The following is a 17,327-nucleotide window of genomic DNA, read 5'->3' as shown; positions in this document are numbered from 1 at the left end:
GACAAAGAACTTGATGAAATTGTGCCGACTTCGATGGGTTATGTAGGGGTGAGCTAAAAATATATTTGAGACACCTATTCTAAATATATAGCCAATACATGCATTTACATGGCCTTTTCTACCACGATATACACTGGTCCTTTTTCGAGAAAGACCACCAGATATATCCTGGCATTATGTTGCTGGACCATGAAGAGAAAGACCACCATATATATCCTGGCATTATGTTGCTGAGCCATGAGGAGAAAGACCACCAGATATATCCTGGCACTATGTTGCTGAGCCATGAAGAGAAAGACCACCAGATATATCCTGGCATTATGTGGCTGGGCCATGAAGAGAAAGACCACCAGATATATCCTGGCATTATGTGGCTGGGCCATGAAGAGAAAGACCACCAGATATATCCTGGCATTATGTGGCTGAGCCATGAAGAGAAAGACCACCAGATATATCCTGGCATTATGTGGCTGGGCCATGAAGAGAAAGACCACCAGATATAACCTGGCATTATGTTGCTGGGCCATGAAGAGAAAGACCACCAGATATAACCTGGAGTTATGTGGCTGAGCCATGAAGAGAAAGACCACCAGATATAACCTGGAATTATGTGGCTGGGCCATGAAGAGAAAGACCACCAGATATAACCTGGAATTATGTGGCTGGGCCATGAAGAGAAAGACCACCAGATATAACCTGGAATTATGTGGCTGGGCCATGAAGAGAAAGACCACCAGATATATCCTGGAATTATGTGGCTGGGCCATGAAGAGAAAGACCACCAGATATATCCTGGCATTATGCTGCTGAGCCATGAAGAGAAAGACCACCAGATATAACCTGGCATTATGTGGCTGAGCCATGAAGAGAAAGACCACCAGATATATCCTGGCATTATGTTGCTGGGCCATGAAGAGAAAGACCACCAGATATACCCTGGAATTATGTGGCTGGGCCATGAAGAGAAAGACCACCAGATATACCCTGGAATTATGTGGCTGGGCCATGAAGAGAAAGACCACCAGATATATCCTGGCATTATGTGGCTGAGCCATGAAGAGAAAGACCACCAGATATATCCTGGCATTATGCTGCTGAGCCATGAAGAGAAAGACCACCAGATATAACCTGGCATTATGTGGCTGAGCCATGAAGAGAAAGACCACCAGATATATCCTGGCATTATGTTGCTGGGCCATGAAGAGAAAGACCACCAGATATATCCTGGCATTATGTGGCTGAGCCATGAAGAGAAAGACCACCAGATATACCCTGGAATTATGTGGCTGGGCCATGAAGAGAAAGACCACCAGATATACCCTGGCATTATGTTGCTGAGCCATGAAGAGAAAGACCACCAGATATACCCTGGAATTATGTTGCTGAGCCATGAGGAGAAAGACCACCAGATATATCCTGGCATTATGTTGCTGGGCCATGAAGAGAAAGACCACCAGATATATCCTGGCATTATGTTGCTGAGCCATGAAGAGAAAGACCACCAGATATAACCTGGCATTATGTTGCTGAGCCATGAAGAGAAAGACCACCAGATATAACCTGGCATTATGTTGCTGGGCCATGAAGAGAAAGACCACCAGATATACCCTGGCATTATGTGGCTGGGCCATGAAGAGAAAGACCACCAGATATAACCTGGCATTATGTTGCTGAGCCATGAAGAGAAAGACCACCAGATATACCCTGGAATTATGTTGCTGAGCCATGAGGAGAAAGACCACCAGATATATCCTGGAATTATGTTGCTGAGCCATGAGGAGAAAGACCACCAGATATATCCTGGCATTATGTTGCTGGGCCATGAAGAGAAAGACCACCAGATATATCCTGGCATTATGTTGCTGAGCCATGAAGAGAAAGACCACCAGATATATCCTGGCATTATGTTGCTGAGCCATGAAGAGAAAGACCACCAGATATATCCTGGCATTATGTTGCTGAGCCATGAAGAGAAAGACCACCAGATATAACCTGGCATTATGTTGCTGAGCCATGAGGAGAAAGACCACCAGATATATCCTGGAATTATGTTGCTGAGCCATGAAGAGAAAGACCACCAGATATATCCTGGAGTTATGTGGCTGAGCCATGAAGAGAAAGACCACCAGATATACCCTGGAATTATGTGGCTGGGCCATGAAGAGAAAATGAAATGATTTTTTGTCCATTGTGTATTTCCAGTTGCTACATTTTCAGATAAGCCTGGAATAAAAGAAAAGGGGCTACCTATAATTAAATCATACAAATATTTAGCTCCCATATAGCAAATGGCACAAATGTATATAGATTGTGTGTAAGCCTGTTTTACACTTCAATCTTCTCTTTGTGCCAGACTGGGTTCAAATGCCTTCCATTTAATTTTTCTGGATTTATTTATCTGTATATATACAGTATTTATTTATTTTTTGTATTCTTTTTACTGTTGATTTCTTCTTCACTTTATGTGCCCAGAACACCGGAAGAACTATCACTGAATTGTTGTAATGTTTGTTTATGTGTCAGTTAATCCCATAAGGGATGGGTTGCCAACTGGCGATTTGACACGGAAATAAAATGTCATTCATTCATGCATTTGTTTCAACACTACACTGAGAACAAAATTATGACAATTCTTTCAAAATGATATATATAATGCATGTATCTTTCCACTTATAGAGATGTACATCACGCATGAACTACTAGCATAGCTCATGAGAACTTGACCAGTGAGCTCCCGGGATATGACATCATCACTTTGTGCCCTTTGACCTGACCTCTTGAGAGGGATGTCTCCGGTCTGCTCGTCCTGCTTGAGTTCATCGGGGACGTCACTGTCACTGTCATAGTCCTGGTAGACACTCTTCTCCAGATTATCTGACTCACACTGCAGAGAGGGAATAACACAGTAACAATATCATTCAAATATGGACATTTAGAAAAGGTTTATATACAGTACCAGTCAAAGGTTTGGACACACCTACTCATTCAAGGGTTTTTCTTTATTTTTACTATTTTCTACATTGTAGAATAATAGTGAAGACATCAAAACTATGAAAAAAATACATATGGAATCATGTAGTAACCAAAAAAGTTAAACAAATCAAAATATATTTTATATTTGAGATGCTTCAAAGTAGCCACCCTTTGCCTTGATGACAGCTTTGCACACTCTTGGCATTCTCTCAACCAGCTTCACGAGGTAGTCACCTGGAATGCAATTCAATTAACAGGCATGCCTTGTTAAAAGTTCATTTGTGGAATTTCTTTCCTTCTTAATGTGTTTGAGCCAATCAGTTGTGTTGTGACAAGGTAGGGGCGGTATACAGAAGTTAGCCCTATTTGGTAAAATATCAAGTCCATATTATGGCAAGAACAGCTCAAATAAGCAAAGAGAAACAACAGTCCATCATTACTTTAAGGTCAGTCAATAAGGAAAATATCAAGAACTTTGAACGTTTCTTCAAGTGCAGTCACAAAAACCATCAAGCGCTATGATGAAACTGGCTCTCATGAGGACTGCCCAAGGAAAGGAAGACCCAGAGTTACTTCTCTGCTGCAGAGGATAAGTTCATTAGAGTTACCAGCCTCAGAATGCAGCCCAAATAAATGTTTCAGAGTTCAAGTAACGGACACATCTCAACATCAACTATTCAGAGGAGAATGCATGAATCAGGCCTTGATGGTCGAATTGCTGCAAATAAACCACTACTAAAGGACACCAATAAGAAGAGACCTCCTTAGGCTAATAAACATGAGCAATGGACATTAGACCGGTGGAAATCTGTTATTTGGTCTGATGATTTTAGGTTTTAGGTTCCAACCGCTGTGTCTTTGTGAGACGCAGAGTAGGTGGACGGATGATCTCCGCATCACAAGTGTGGTTCCCACCATGGAGGAGGGGTTGTGATGGTGCTATGCTGGTGACACTGTCTGTGATTCATTTAGAATTCAAGGCACACTTAATCAGCATGGCTACCACAGCATTCTGCAGCGATGCGTCATCCCATCTGGTTTGCGCTTAATGGGACTATCATTTGTTTTTCAACAAGACAATGACTCAAAACACACCTCTAGGCTGTGTAAGGGCTATTTGACCAAGAAGGAGAGTGATGGAGTGCTGCATCAGATGAACTGGCCACTACAATCACCCGACCTCAACCCAATTGAGATGGTTTGGGATGAGTTGGGAAGTTGAAGGAATTGAAGGAAATGCAGCCAATAAATGCTCAGCATATGTGGGAACTCCTTCAAGACTGTTGGAAAAGCATTCCTCATGAAGCTGGTTGAGAGAATGCCAAGAGTGTGCAAAGCTGTCATCAAGGCAAAGGGTGGCTACTTTGAAGAAACTCAAATATAAAATATATTTGGATTTGTTTTAACACTTTTTGGTTACTACATGATTCCATATGTGTAATTTCATAGTGTTGCTGTATTGACTATTATTATACAATGTAGAAAATAGTAAAAATAAAGAAAAAACCTTGATGTCCAATCTTTTGACTGGTACTGTATATTAACAACATGATCATTTAGTTGCTTTAATCACTGTCGTAGTCCTGGTGCACACTCTTGACTAACTTATCTGACTCATACTGCAGAGGGGGAAAATAATCATATGGTCATTCAGAGAAAGCGATATAATTGCTGATGATTTCGAAGCTTTTATCACATTTTTACATTTTAGTCATCTAGCAGACACTCTTTTCCAGAGCCACTAACAGTTTATGTGTTTATCTTAAGATAGCTAGGTGTGACAACCACCACCTACAATACTAGGTAGCCTGTTTTGTGGGTGGTTGTTTCCTGTCTTTGTGTTTGTTGCACCAGATAGGGCTGTTTCGGTTTTGCCACATTTATTGTTTTGTATTATGTTCATGTTGAGTTTTTCTATTAAAAAACATGAACTATAACCACGCTGCATTTTGGTCCGCCTCTCCTTCCCAGGAAGAAAGCCGTTACAGCCTTATACAGCTTACACTGGCATTCAAATGTAACAAGTCCAGTCCACATGTATGCAAGCACATCTCCATAAAAGTTTGTCACTCCATAAAAGCGAGCCTATTATTTCATTAATATCAGTGTGCTACCACTCAGAGCTCTCCAAAGGACAACACGCAACGCCCATTTAACTGTAGTCTTTTCATTACAGTAGCGGCTCATATTGAATATAATGAAATGTCAAGTGCATCAAAGTGTTAAGCACCACTGCAGCGGGTGTAAACTTCATACCGACACGGTCCCCTCCATTAAACTCTGTTACGACCTCTGACGTGACTGTTAGGGCGACTATAAACCACTTAACGTCCCCAAATGATAATGTCCGACTTTAATCGCTGCTCCTATTTATTTCCTCACTTGAAATGACTCAGTGTGGCGGACGGTGATGACACGTGCTACCGGGGGAACTAATGGGATTCATATTAACACTCGGTGAGATCTGATGGAATGGCAGCAGGAGTTGTGAATAAGGATCAGTGGATTGTGAGACAACGTTCTGGTGGAGAGATGCAACAGAACTCTAGAAAGCATGTAATGGACTAGCGTAATGGACAATGTGTGTGGCAGACAGGGAGTTGTGGAATATGTCACCTTCTGATTGAAATAACCTTAACTCACCCTTATCAACAAAGTTGCTGGTGCTTACATACTGCTTCGTTCTGCTTCATTCTCCTTGACAAACAGCAAACACAACATACCAGCTACAGGACTAGCATCTAGAAACATGTGATGCATCTGGAACTAGGATGAGGCACTGGGGTGGTTCAATATTGCAGACTGATCTACAAATGACCTTGCGTCATAAATAACTACTCATTATTATTTGTAGATTAGTCAGTCATTCACAATTTACCCTCAATGCATTACGGATTTGATACTCTCAAACATGGCCACTGCTTACCCCATTGGAGGCCAGCATGTCCTCAGGCTCCCCATCCTTGTTGTCGATGTGCCTCTCAAAGGGGTTCCCCTCCTTTACTAGTTTACTTAGTAAATATTTTATTTCTCCATTTCTTGAACTGCATTGTTGGTTAAGGGCTGGTAAGTAAGCACTTCACTGTAAGGTCTACACCTGTTGTATTCGGCGCATGTGACAAAATAAAATTTACAGTATTTTTAAAATTGTTTTCGTGGAGAAAAGCAAAGTTTTCTCTTGCTAATTGCTAAATGTAAAATAAACCTAGGCCAAATGAACTGTTGCACAGGACAGACATATGAGCACAGCGAAAAAGAAGATCCAAATGAATTAACAATCAATAGAAAAATGGAACTCACTTGCAAACCACTTGATCAACAAGACAAGCCATCACATGACTTAAATGATGTGCAGGCTAAACAGCATTTATTGTTGAATAGCTACATTTAAATAGGAGTTTCTATATTATTTTCATTAAATGTACAGTGCCATCAGAAGTACAGAGACATCAGAAAGTAGTCATACATCTTCAATTATTACACATTGTTGTGTCAGAGCCTGAATTCAAAATGGGTTCAATATTTTTTCTCTAAACCCTCTTCACACAATACCCCATATTGACAAAGTAAAAACATGTTTATCTATATTTTTGCAAATTTATTGACAATGAAATACAGAAATAATTAATTTACATAAGTATTCACACCCCTGAGTCAGTAAATGCTAGAATCACCTTTGGCAGGGATTACAGCTGTGAGTCATTCTGGGTAAGTCTCTAAAAGCTTTGCATAACTTAATTGTACAATATTGGCACATAATTCTTTTAAAAATTATTCTAGCTCTGTCAAGTTCGTTGTTGATCATTGCTAGTCAGCCAAGTCTTGCTACAGATTTTCAAGACGATTTAAGTCAAAACTGTAACTAGGCCATTCAAGATCATTCAATCTCGTCTTGGTAAGCAACTCCAGTGTATATTTGGCCTTATGTTTTAGGTCATTGGCCAGGCTACATTTCGCCATCAGAGATGGTAGCCTCGCTTCGCGTTCCTAAGAAACTATGCAGTATTTTGTTTTTTTATGTATTATTTCTTACACTGTTACCCCAGGAAATCTTAAGTCTTACTACCTACAGCCGGGAAGAAATATTGGATATAAGAGCAGCGTCAACTTACCAAACCAGGAATACAACTTTCCCGAAGCGGATCCTCTGTTTGGACCACCACCCAGGACAATGGATCGGATCCCAGTATAATATATAATACTTGCCAATGTCTAGTCTCTTGACAACAAGGTAGACGAAATTCGAGCAAGGGTTGCCTTCCAGAGAGACATCAGAGATTGTAACATTCTCCGTTTCACAGAAACATGGCTCACTCGTGATACGTTATCAGAGTCGGTACAGCCACCTGGTTTATTCACGCATCGCGCTGACAGAAACAAACATCTCTCTGGTAAGAAGAAGAGTGCGGGTGTATACCTTATGATTAACGAGTCATGGTGTGAGCATAACAACATACAGGAACTCAAGTCCTTTTGTTCACCTAACCTAGAATTCCTTACAAACACCTGCCAACAGCATTATCTACCAAGAGAATTCTCTTCGATTATAGTCACAGCCGTGTATATCCCCCCAAGCAGACACCTCGACGGCCCTGAAAGAACTTCAACGGACTCTATGTAAACTGGAAACCACATATCCTGAGGCTGCAATTATTGTAGTTGGGGATTTTAACAAAGCTAATCTGAAAACAAGGCTCCCTAAATTTGATCAACATATTGAATGCGCAACCCGGGTTGGCTGCATTCTGGAACTTCTGTGATGCATACAAAGCCCTCCCTCGCCCTCCTTTCGGCAAATCTGATCATGACTCCAATTTGTGGCCCCCAGCCTATAGACAGAAACTGAAACAGGAAACGCCCGTGCTCAGGACTGTTCAACGCTGGACCGACCAATCTGATTCCATGCATCAAGATTGCTTCGATCACGTGGACTGGGATATGTTCCGGATAGCCTCAGACAACATTGATGTACAGCTGAAGTCAGAAGTGTACATACACTTTATCCAAATACATTTAAACTCAGTTTCACAATTCCTGACATTTAATCCTAGTAAAAAGTCCCTGTCTTAGGTCATTTAGGATCACCACTTTATTTTAAGAATGTGACATTTCAGAATAATAGTAGAGAGAATGATTTATTTCAGCTTTAATTTCTTTCATCACATTCCCAGTGGGTCAGAAGTTTACATACACTCAATTAGTATTTGGTAGCATTGCCTTTAAATTGTTTAACTTGGGTCAAACATTTCGGGCAGTCTTCCACAAGCTTCCCACAATAATTTGGGTGAATTTTGGCCCATTCCTCCTGACAGAGCTAGTGTAATGGAGTCAGGTTTGTAGGCCTTCTTGCTCGCACACTCTTTTTCTGCTCTGCCCAACATATTTTCTATAGGACTGAGGTCAGGGCTTTGTAATGGCCACTCCAATACCTTGACTTTGTTGTCCTTAAGCCATTTTGCCACAACTTTTGAAGTATGCTTGGGGTCATTGTACATTTGGAAGACCCATTTGTGACCAAGCTTTAACTTCCTGACTGATGTCTTGAGATGTTGCTTCAATATATCCACGTAATTTTCCTTCCTCATGATGCCATCTATGTTGCGAAGTGCACCAGTCCCTCCTGCAGCAAAGCACCCCCACAACATGATGCTGCCACCGCCATGCTTCACGGTTGGGATGGTGTTCGTCGGCTTGCAAGCCTCCCCATTTTTGCATCTTCACAAGGTCCTTTACTGTTGTTCTGGGATTGATTTGCACTTTTCGCACCAATGTACGTTCATCTCTAGGAGACAGAACGTGTCTCCTTCCTGAGCGGTATGACGGCTGGTGGTCCCATGGTGTTTACACTTGTGTACTATTGTTTGTATAGATGAACCTGGTACCTTCAGGCATTTGGAAATTGCTCCCAAGGATGCACCAGACTTGTGTAGGTCTACACATTTTTTACGAGGTCTTGTCTGATTTCTTTTGATTTTCCCATGATGTCAAGGAAAGAGGCACTGAGTTTGAAGGTAGGCCTTGAAATACTGGTACACCTCCAATTGACTCAAATGATGTCAATTTAGTGTATGTAAACTTCTGACCCACTGGAATTGTGATACAGTGAATTGTAAGTGAAATAACAATTGTTGGAAAAATTACTTGTGTCATACACAAAGTAGATGTCCTAACTGACTTGCCAAAACTATAGTTTGTTAACAAGAAATTTGTGGGGTGGATGAAAAACGAGTTTTAATGACTCCAACCTAAGTGTATGTAAACTTCCGACTTCAACTGTATACGCTGATTCTGTGAGCGAGTTTATTAGCAACTGCATCGGGGATGTTGTACCCACGGTGATTATTAAAATCTTCCCCAACCAGAAACCGTGGATTGAGGGCAGCATTCGCGCAAAACTGAAAGCTTTTAATCATGGTAAGGCGACTGGAAACATGACTGAATACAAACAGTGTAGCTATTCCCTCCACAAGGCAATCAAACAAGCTAAGCGTCAGTATAGAGAAAGTAGAGTCGCAATTCAACGGTTCAGACACAAGACGTATGTGGCAGGGTCTACAGTCAATCATGGATTACAAAAAGAAATCCAGCCCCGTCGCGGACACCGACGTCTTGCTCCCAGACAAACTAAACAACTTCTTTGCTCGCTTTGTGAACAACACAGTGCCATCGACACGGCCCGCTACCAAAACATGCGGGCTCTCCTTCACCGCAGCCAACGTGAGTAAAACATTTAAGCATGTTAACCCTCGCAAGGCTGCCGGCCCAGTTGGCATCCCTAGCCGCGTCCAGACGGCATCCCTGGACGCGTCCTAGCCACGTCCACACCAGCCTGACTAGCTGGCTGGTGTGTTTATTCAATCAATCCCTATCCCAGTATGCTGTTCCCACATGCTCCCTGTTCCCAAGAGAGCTAAGGTAACTGAGCTAAATGACTACCGCCCAGTAAGCACTCACTTCCGTCATCATGAAGTGTTTTGAGAGTCAAGTCAAGGATCATATCACCTTCACAATATCTTCCAATTAGCTTACCGCCCCAATAGGTCCACAGACGACCCAATAGCAATCCCACTGCACACTGCCCTAAGTCATCTGGACAGGAGGAATACCTATGTAAGAATGCTGTTCATCGATTACAGCTCAGCATTCAACACCATAGTCCCCTACAAACTCGTCATTAAGCTCGGGATCCTGGGTCTCGACCCCGCCCTGTGCAACTGGGTGATAGAATTTCTTCAGGAAACAGCAGAGGGAGCAGCCCTCTATCCACATCGATGGGACAGTAGTGGATAAGGTGGAAAGTTTTTTAAGTTCCTCGGCGTACACATCACTGACATTCTGAAATGGTCCACCCACACCGACAGCGTGGTGAAGAAAGCACAACACCGCCTCTTCAACCTCAGGAGGCTGAAAAAATTTGGCTTGTCACCAAAATCACACAAACTTTTACAGATGCACAATTGAGAGCATCCTGTCGGGCTGTATGCCCACCTGTTATGGCAACTGCTCCGCCCCGCTCTCCAGAGGGTAGTGAGGTCTGCACAACGCATCACTGGGGGTAAACTACCTGCCCTCCAGGACACCTACACCACCCGATGTCACAGGAAGGCCTAAAGGATCATCAAGGACAACAACCACCCGAGCCACTGCTTGATCACCCCTCTATCATTTAGAAGGCGAAGTCAGTACAGGTGCATCAAAGCTGGGACCGAGAGACTGAAAAACAGCTTCTATCTCAAGGCCATCAGACTGTTAAACAGCCATCACTAACATTGAGTGGCTGCTGCCAACATACTGACTCAGATCTCTAGCCACTTTAATAATTAAACATTGGATGTAATAAATGTATCACTAGTCACTTTAAACAATGCCACTTTATATGATGTTTACATACTCTACATTACTCATCTCATATGTATATATGGTATTCTATAGAATCTACTGCATCTTGCCTATGTCGTTCGGCCATCGCTCATCCATATATTTACATGTACATATTCTTATTAATTCCGTTACACTTGTGTGTGTATAAGGTAGTTGTTGTGAAATTGTTAGATTACTCGTTAGATATTACTGCACGGTCGGAACTAGAAGCACAAGCATTTTGCTACACTCGCATTAATATCTGCTAACCATGTGTATGTGACTGATAGAATTTGATTTGCTGAAAGGTGAATTTGTCTCCCAGTGTCTGTTGGAAAGCAGACTGAACCATTTTTCCTGTGCATAATTATATTCTGTTTATTTTTTATCCTAAAAAAACTTCCTAGTTCTTGCCGATGACAAGCATACCCATAACATGATGCAGCCACCACCATGCTTGAAAATATGAAGAGTGGTACTTAGTGATGTGTTGTGTTGGATTTGACCCAAACATTATACTTTGTATTCAGGACATAAAGTTAATTTATTTTCCACATTTTTTTACTTTAGCGCCTTACTGCAAACAGGATGCATATTTTGGAATAATTGTATTCTGTAAAGGCTTCCTACTTTTCACTTTGTCAATTAGGTAGTATTGTGGAGTAACTACAATGTTGTTGATCCATCCTCAGTTCTCTCTTATCACAAACATTAAACTCTGTAAGTGTTTTAAAATCACCATTTGCCTGATGAAATCCATGAGCGGTTTCCTTCCTCTCCGGCAACTGAATTAGGAAGGACGCGGGTATCTTTGTAGTGAGTGGGTTATTGATACACCATCCGAAGTTTTATGAATAACTTCACCATGCTCAAAGGGATATTCAATAGGTGCCCTTCTTTGCGAGGCATTTGAAAACTTCCATGGTCTTTGTGGTTGAATCTCTTTGAAATTCACTGCTCGACTGAGTGACCTTACAGATAATTGTATGTGTAGGGTACAGTGATGAGGTAGTCATTCAAAAATCATGTTAAACACTATTATTGCACACAGAGTGAGTTCATGCAACTTATCATGTTAACTTATTTAGGCTTGACATAACAAAGGGGTTGAATACTTAGACTCAAGACATTTCAGCTTTTCCTTTTTAATTCATATGTAAAAAAAGATATCTAAAAACATAATACCACTTTGACATTATGGCATATTGTGTGTAGGCCGGTGACACAACATCTCTATTTAATCCATTTTAAATTCAAGCTGTAACACAACAAAATGTGGAAAAAGTCAAGGGGTGTGAATACTTTCTGAAGGCACTGTATTATTTGCAGTTGTCACTATGACAACGAACACACCCTGAAGCACCGAATGGTCTGTGTTACCACATTATTAATAGGCCTACAGTGTGAAGTAGGATACGTTGATTAGTTGATTGACAGGTGTACTGCAGAACGATAAACAGTCCGCTGGTGTGGATGCTCGCCAAAGTTTATAGTTACGTGTAATTTATGGTTCATGTTATAGTTATCCTCCTTGGTGTGGCTTTACGACATAGCATTCATTGATGAAAACAAAGCAAAAAGACATCAAAGGAACACTAGGTATACCTCAAATGGGACAGGCTAATGAAAATATAAACAACGTGCTCAACTCCACCTCATACAAACTTAAAATTGGGTGCTGGATCCTCATATATAATCCAAAGAACAGAAATAAGACTGCATTACGGTAAATAAACTGAAATTGACATGTTTATTGCCGCACAAACGTTTGGGGTATGAGCCCTTCTTCAGCTTGTAAGGCAATGGCAGTCAATGTCACGGCAACAAGACCTCACAGGTGGGCATCATTAGAAATTCCCAGTCAGTATTGGCCCAACCAAGAGATCGCAGCAGAAAAGGCTGCGGGGGAAAAGTGAACATCTAATAAAGACAGACACACAATACAAATACATTATGATGTCATTACCTAAATGTTTGAACCTACTACAAAAAAAAATAACAAAAAAATGCCCAAGCGGTCTATCCAATATGTCTCTGGAGAAGTAATTTATCCCTCTCATATATGGATATTTTTTATCATGGTTGTGAATAGAGCTCTTATGCTCACATATCCTTGTCTTAAGTTCACGTTTGGTCTAACCCACATAATCAAAGTTACAGGAACACTTAAGGAGATATACAACATATTTTGTGATGCATGTTATTCTAGCACAAAACGTTATCCTCTTACCCGAATGGGGACGGATAAGAGAGTACCCTTTGATCATGGCATAACAGTGGACCCAGTTGTGACACGGGAAATTACCATCAGGAATGATCGGGGAGGATTCAAATGCTTTAACTAATCTGGGGTCGCTGTGTAATATGTGTTAATGTCTATTAATCTCTTCCTCGATCAACCTTGAAATAGGACTGTATGTGGACACCAACGTTGCAGAGGTGGGAGAGGGATTCCTTTAACGAGTGTTTGCAATAATGCATTCCACTCCGTTTGTCTTACTCTCTTAAGGCAATTGTCCAATAATTCTTCTTTATACCCTCTTGTTTTGAATCGTTCACATAAATCTTTGGCGATGCACCTCAAATGATAAACCAGAGTCACAAATGTGCCTAATGCCAAGGAGTTGGCTATATGGTCAACTACAGGCTGATCAAATCCACAAGTTTGCAATAGAGAAGTAATGGAGGTAAATATGCCTTGGGCAGAGATGATATCGGACTAAAAAACAAAACCCGAGGCCGTGCGTCACCTTTGCCAGTGGCAGAACAGAGGCATGAACCAGTTGCCTGCCTGTAAATAAGTCACACCACAGAGAATCCCCAGCTAGAACTCTGCCTATCACTTCCTTATTTTGTTTGTTAGATTCCAAGCCATTAATCTTTCATGAGGAGTTTATAGCGGGACCGTGGCTTCCCTGAGGGTACCTGGTAGGAGGCAATATCACTCACTGCATTATTCATATGGTACTTTTGTCCTCAGATGTTGCTTACAGAATGAATGAATCCTAAACCGTACGTGAGCTAATTGGAACGGCATGGATGTTAAAACAATCCCTTAAACCTTCCTGCTAATGCTGCATGATTAAACATGTAGATGACATTATAGAACAAGTTGTCTATACAGATTTTCTCTGCACATAAAAACCAAAAAATGCATTGTTTACAACCTCAATAAGCTTGCATATCAAGGATAGAAAGAATCAGGAATACTGTACACAAGCATTGGTTAGGCTACATATTCATACATGCATGTATACACATCAGGGTTGGGTTCAATTCCATTTCAATTCAACAATTTCCTCTTAATTTTTTTTCTTCTATTTCCTAAATTGACTGGAATTGAAATGTAATTGAAATGTACTATCGCTGTACCGCTCACACCATCTGTATCCTCTGCATGTGTCAATAAACTTTTATCCGATGTAAAAAACACAATTTCAAATGTTGCTACATAAAACCGAATCAAGATGGTCGGTCACATCTTAGCATTTTTCTAGCATAATGTTCAAAACATCTATAAGTGACTTTGTTGATCTTCAAAATCAATGACAGATACTTTGGATGATTTGGACATGATGCGCAAAAAAAGCTAATATCGGTCCCATAGACTTCTTACAGGGTAAGGAAACCAATGTGTCATCTTGTCATTTAGGTGAACTATCCCTAAGCCTCCCTGATGTCTGCTGGTGATGAAGGAAGAAAGATGCCTTTTTTGGAATTCTGTGATTGAAGGTTCTTAATGTCAGCCAAGTAAACAGTGTGCATTTTCATACAGGGTTTCAGGAACCAACATCTACACTACCTGTTGAACTACTCTTAGATGGATTTCTATCAGTCCAGATCCCTTTATAGTGTTTTAATATGATCATAAATCATTTAGTCCAGGGGCATTGTACATATACAGTTTTAACTGAAACTCCTGCTGACAACTAGGACCACTACATTTCATATTCATATGTAAATGCCATGCCTACGATGAGTGACAGATGACACATGATGACTAGATGTCACATCACTTCTCTGAATCCTTCTCCCTGGCTCTGTGGCGTCTTAACTGTCTTACTCACGTGGAGCTGAGTGATGTTGAAGTTAGATTTGACAGGACACCAATCCCACGTCTCGCCCTCCAGAAACAACTGCAACTCCTCCAGGCGTGTCCTGGACGGGTAGAGAGAAAGAGAGGGATGAAGAGAAAACAAAGAACAAAAGAAAGAAAGATGAAAAACAAAGAAAAGAAAGAGACAAGAAGAAGAGCGAAGTAGTCAGCGTTTGCAGATTAACGACCCGTTGTCATTTACTTTCTAGCACAAGGGCTCCTGTTCCAGATGAAATGCATGGACTCAAACAGAGCGGGGAAATGCCACAGTGGGCACGGAGGGCAGTTTGTAGAGAGAGAAAGGGCAGTCAATACTCTGCTGTGATCATCGAGGCACCAGACACCCTCCCCCAAACCTCCCCCTGCTTGTGAGACCCCCCACCTGGCGTCTCTCTTGGGGGTCAATACCAATTCATCCAAACGAAATGTCAGTGTAAACATCAAACATGACAGAGTCCTGGTCCCACAGCGTACAGGTGTTTGAATACATAGAACAACATATGTAACAACAGCGACCAGTTACAGGGATTATTACGAGGTGTTATGTTAGAAAAACAGCCAGATAAGTCAGTCATGTAACACCTTTTGTATTCAGAATAAGAGACTTGGTATTCAAGCACACACAGTGGACGGGGACTGCCGTCAGTGCACAAGACATACCCGATATCTAGAAGCATCTCTTGAATCATTCTAAGTTATTAGGGGACAGAAAAAGTAGCTACAATGTCATATCCTCCACTAAGCCCGGGAGGGGGGGACAATTTTTAACTATTTTATACATTGTAGAATAATAGTGAAGACATCAAAACTATGAAATAACACATATGGAATCATGTAGTAACCAAAAAACACTAATGTACTTGTAATGTCCTCTTGTCAGTTGCGCACCGGGGCCTCCCACTCCTCCTTCTTATCTGGTTAGAGACAGTTTGCTCTGTTATGTTCTGTGAGTAGTACACAGCGTTGTACGAGATCTTCAGTTTCTTGGCAATTTCTCGCATGGAATAGCCTTCATTTCACAGAACAAGAATAGACTGGCGAGTTTCAGAAGAAAGGTCTTTGTTTCTGGCCATTGTGAGTCTCCAATCGAACCCATAAATGTTGATGCTCCAGATACTCAACAGTCTAAAGAAGGCCAGTTTTATTGCTTCTTTAATCAGACAACAGTTTTCAGCTGTGCTAACATAATTGCAAAAGGGTTTTCTAATGATTAATTAGCCTTTTAAAATGATAGACTTGGATTAGGTAACGAGTGGAGGACAGAGGAGCCTCTTAAAGAAGAAGTTACAGGTCTGTGAGAGTCAGAAATACAGGTCTGTGAGAGTCAGTTTGTAGGTGACCAAATACTTATTTTCCACCCTAATTTGCAAATAAATTCATTAAAAATCCTACAATGTGATTTTCTGGATTTTTTTTCTCATTTTGTCTGTCATAGTTGAAGTGTACCTATGATGAAAATTACAGGCCTCTCTCATCTTTTTAAGTGGGAGAACTTGCACAATTGGTGGCTGACTAAATACTTTTTTGCCCCACTGTATAAGTTGGGGAGAAAAATAATTACGTAATCAGACCTGTGTTCAAACAGGGAAACATTCATATAACTTTGGCAAACATTCATATAACTTTGGCAAACATTCGCTAGCTAGGGGCGAGGTGCCTCACCTGTGATAGTTCTTGAAGTAGTTGACACTTTGACGTTTAATGGACTCCTGTAGCAACTTACTGCCACAGAACTCTTCCCCCACTTGCATCAGCCTGAGAGGGGGAGGGAAAGAAAGAGAGAGGGTAGAGAGAAAGAGAGGGGGGGGGTAGAGAAGGAGAGAAAGAGAGAGAGTGAGGGTAGAGAGGGAGAGAAAGAAAGAGGGGGGAAGAGGGAGAGAAAGAGAGAGAGGGAGGGTAGAGAGGGAGAGAAAGAGAGAGGGGGGAAGAGAGGGATGGTAGAGAGGGAGAGGGAGAAAAATAGGTAGAGGGGGAAAGAGATACAAATGAGAAGCAATACAAAATTAGATGAAAAGAACACAAAAGCGAGGAGGGGAAAGGAAAAGCATCTACCAGCAGCTTCTGAATAGTTCAATGAACCCCATAGAGTTACTTCACAGCCATGTGGCCCAGAGACCGATCCCCGAGGAACCCCTATTCTCTCTCCCCACTGGCCCGTAAGGACACAGCCGACCCAGAAACCCGATTCCTTAATTGACAAGCTTGTAAAGAGCCAAACTACAACTTTGTTCTGTTGGAGGAACAAGCAGATTAATTTATGCCCACGTAACTCCCTCTCCGCTCTGGTTGTGGTTCTTTTAAAACAAGGGGTTTCACATGGACTAGGGGGCAAGGCGGAGGGTTTAGGCTTTCGGTCCACCTCGTTCAAACCAATCACTGCTAATGAGGATGTGGTCCT

At 41.5% G+C, this 17,327-nt stretch overlaps 1 pseudogene; it reads right to left on the bottom strand.

The window, feature by feature from the left end:
* The window catches only part of LOC112265801, a 294,298-nt pseudogene that overhangs the window by 139,429 nt on the left and 137,542 nt on the right, over positions 1–17,327 (bottom strand).

Source organism: Oncorhynchus tshawytscha, linkage group LG13 (genome assembly GCF_018296145.1).
Source record: "Oncorhynchus tshawytscha isolate Ot180627B linkage group LG13, Otsh_v2.0, whole genome shotgun sequence".
Lineage (NCBI taxonomy): Eukaryota > Metazoa > Chordata > Actinopteri > Salmoniformes > Salmonidae > Oncorhynchus > Oncorhynchus tshawytscha.
Note: the sequence above shows the minus strand (reverse complement) of the source record. Positions and strands in the feature narration are given on the sequence as shown.